A 4112-nucleotide genomic window follows, 5' to 3' on the forward strand; every position below is an offset into this window, starting at 1 on the left:
AAAGCAGGTCCTCCTCCTTCTGACGTCACAATGCCTGCGACATTCACCTCACGGCATCTCATTACGTAGGCATTTGATGGTCTCACAACGTCACAAGAAGGGTGAGTACTGGGCAGTAAGATATTTTGGGAGAGAGGGAGACCATATTTACAAAACGTTTGTTACAGTATATTTTTGTAACCGTTCTACTTTATGATTAGTTATTGTGGTTAATCTTTTACTGTCCCTAATTTATAAGTGAAACTTCAACATGGGTATATATGGAGGGGAAAACAGCATGTACGGGGAAAAAAACAGTCTGTGTAAGGTTCGGGTGCTATCTGTGGTTTCAGGTATCTACTGAGGGTCTTGGCATGTATCCCTCAGCGGATAAACAGGGACTGCTGTAGCGGTCAGATGCCCTAGTAGGAGAAGGAAAATTATCTATCTATCTATCTATCTATTTATTTTGAGAGAGATGGAATGAGAGAGAGAGAATCCCAAGCAGTCTCCACACTATGACTGTGTGGAGCCGGATGAGGGGCTCAAACTCACAAACCATGAAATCGTTATCTGAGCCAAAAGCAGCTGTCAGTCGCTCAACTGACTTAACCACCCAGGAGCCCCGGGAAGGTGGATATTATTAAAACAAGTAATTCCCCAGGGTGTCTGGGTGGCTCAGTTGGTTCAGCATCCAACTGTTGGTTTCAGTTCAGGTCATGATCTCTTGGTTCATGGGTTCAAGCCCTGGATCTGGCTGTCTTGCTGTCAGTGCAGAGCCTGCTTGGGATTCTCTCTCTGTCCCTCCCGGCGTGTGCTCTCTCCCTCTCAAAATAAATAAACTTAAAAAACAAACCAAAAAACCAAGTAATTCCAATAAAGTGGGATTATCATTATGGTAAGGGATGGAGAAGTACTCTTTTTTTTATTTGGCTAGAGCATTTGTGATTCTGCTCTGATGGCATTTTTCACATTGTGTCCAAAGCTAGTCTCCCTTTATGGACTGTGCTCTCTTAGAAGTTCTCATTTACCGGGGCGCCTGGGTGGCGCAGTCGGTTAAACGTCCGACTTCAGCCAGGTCACGATCTCGCGGTCCGTGAGTTCGAGCCCCGCGTCAGGCTCTGGGCTGATGGCCCGGAGCCTGGAGCCTGTTTCCGATTCTGTGTCTCCCTCTCTCTCTGCCCCTCCCCCGTTCATGCTCTGTCTCTGTCCCAAAAATAAATTAAAAAAAAAAAAAAAAAAAAAAAAAAAACGTTGAAAAAAGAAGTTCTCATTTACCATGGTATCCCCACTCCCAGCGCAACGCCTGGCGTTTGGAGGCTAGTAAGAATTTACTGAATGAATAAATGCTCTATGATTATTATTGATAATTATTTTATTCAGCTTTCTCTGTCTGTAATCCTGAACATATGGTTGACACACAATAAATATTAGTCAATGAAGTGTGATAGTCATCTTTTTTTTATATAATGTGGTTTTATTTATTTATTTTAAAAGTAATCTCTACACCCAACGTGCGGCTTGAACTCATGACCTCGAGATCAAGAGTCACATGCTCTACTCACTGAGCCAGCTAGGTGCCCCCTAGTCAATGAAATGAATGAATAGTCATGGTATTGTGAACAGCAGTTGTTGTGGAGACAAATACTGACCCAGGACTGAAGGGGAGATGGGAATTAAGACCTCTTTTTGCCATGTACTGAGCTGTAGTTACTGGAGCCAAATACAACCTTTCTCTTGGGTTCTGATTCCTCATTTGTAAATGAATGTAAGTGAATGTAACAGCACCTGCCCTGCCTCCTTCACAGGTTGGTCATCAATTGCATCAAATGGCATACTGTAGGTGAAGTGCTTGTGAAGCACTCTACACATCTCACGAATCAGCACCTGTTTGCTGCAAGAGAGGGAAGGACCTTCAGTCCAAATGAGAGACCGGCATCACTCTTCTTTGAGAAACTCTTGGAAGGTAGAGTGCTTTCCATTTTAAACACCATGTTCCTTGCTATGTTTTTTACTGTTACAAATCCTTTCTCAGCCTCCTTCTTCCCTAACTACCAAAAGAAACAACTTCATTCTTTTATACTTTTCCCTTGGCATTTTATATTGAAAAATGTCAAACTAACAGAAAAGTTGAAAGAACATTGTAGTCAACACCTTATACCTTTTATCTAGATCACTCGTTAATCTTTTGCCACATTTGCATGCCCTCTCTTCTCTCGGTCTCTGAGTGTGTATGTATGTGTATCTTTATGTGTATATGAAAGTAAGTTTCACACAGCATAACATCCCTGTATAAACACAATACAATGATTACTCTCAAGAAAAGTTAGATAAGTTAAGTAGATATCATATACATAATATACAGCCCATATTCAAATATCTGCAGTTATACCAATATGTACTTTATAGCTGTTTTGTCTTTTAAACCAAGGATCGTGTACTCATGCAGTGGATTTATTAGTTTTGCTCCTTAATCGCCCCCCTCCTTTTTTTTCCTTAAAAAAAATTTTTTTTTTAACATTTATTTATTTTTGAGACAATGGAAGAGACAGAGTGCAAGCAGCAGAGGGGCAGACAGAGGGAGACACAGAATCCGAAGCGGGCTCCAGGCTCTGAGCTATCAGCCCAGAGCCCGACACAGGGCCCGAACTCACAAATCGCTAGATCATGACCTGTGCCAAAGTCGGACGCTTAACCGATAGAGCCACTCAGGCGTCCCCCCCCCCCTTTTTTTTTCTTTACACTTTCAGAGTCCAGGCTAGTGTCCCTGAATTTGGATTCATCTGATTGTTTCATTAGGATTATATACATGTTAAACATTTTTGACAAGAGTAATTCATAAGCTATAATGAGTTATTCTTGGTGCATGTTGCCAAGAGGCATGTGTCAGTTTGTTCCATTATTGATGATGTTAAATTTGATCATAGCTTAAATTTGGTTAAGTGTTGTCTCCTTGATTTCTTCCTTGTAAAGATCACCTTTCTGCATTGTAATCAATAGATGATCTATGGAGTAATACTTTGAGACTAAGATACCCTGTTTACCTTCAACCTTTTACCCAATGGTTTTAACACCCATTGATGACCTGTACGAAAATCAATTCTTACAATAGCAAATACAAATGCCCTTATTTATTGTTGACGAATGGATGTGGAGAGAATAGAACTTTGGCTTTATACGTCTTGATGGTTGGTGTGAGAAGGGAAGTAAGAAGTGAGACTTTGGGGCAAACAAAGTGGTCCACATAGAGAAGGAAGCTACATGACAGTGTGAGGACCCATGTGGGATAGAGGCTAAAATGTATGACAGTCTTCACTGACTTTGGAAGCTTGGCCTGAAGTAAGCTTTGATGGAGACCATTTATTGTATTTTATTTATGTCTTTTAAATTAGAAGTGACTCTGGTGACAGAACTTGGGTTCTGAAGGTTGTAGTACTGGCCAGAGAAGGTAGGGCTGAATCTTGGAAACTAAACAGTAAAGCAGAGAGAGATGTGTATTAGTTATGCTGCAGAGGAGTTACCTCATTAATTCGTCTATTCTTCCATCAGCCCATTCATTCATTCAGTTAATATTAAATGAGCACCTGATATTTAATCAAGCTCTGTGCAAGCCTCTAGAGTTGCAATGATGAAAAAAATGAAGTCTCACGTCCCAGTCCTCATGGAGCTTATAGTCTAGTAAAGGAGGTAGATTTAATCACATAATAGGAACAAACTGACACTACAACAGCGGCAAGTAAGAAAACTGGGGAATTTAAATGTCTGTATTTCTTCAAAACTTAGAGGTGGTTATAATGCATGGTTACTTTATGTACCACTAAGGAAAAAAAGTCATTTACAATGGAAATGGAATACCAAAGGGCTTTCCTACTCAGTAAATAAGAAGTAAATGATCTCAGAGTAAGGAACAGCAAGGAAACTTACTGGTCTCAACCTTGCACTGAGTGGTAGGAGGAAAAGAAAACCCCCTTGAGAATTCTGATGCCAAGTCAGTACTTAGGGTTTTCCATCTGAATTCACATCACTACTGTGTCCGAAAAACTCAAGCAGAGAATTTAAAGTGAGTTCAGATTGGTGGTTCCCTGGAGCAAGTGCAAATTGGTGAAGGTAAGTGCAAATCTTGCTGGAAGAAT

This window comes from Neofelis nebulosa, chromosome 5, assembly GCF_028018385.1.
Source record: "Neofelis nebulosa isolate mNeoNeb1 chromosome 5, mNeoNeb1.pri, whole genome shotgun sequence".
NCBI lineage: Eukaryota > Metazoa > Chordata > Mammalia > Carnivora > Felidae > Neofelis > Neofelis nebulosa.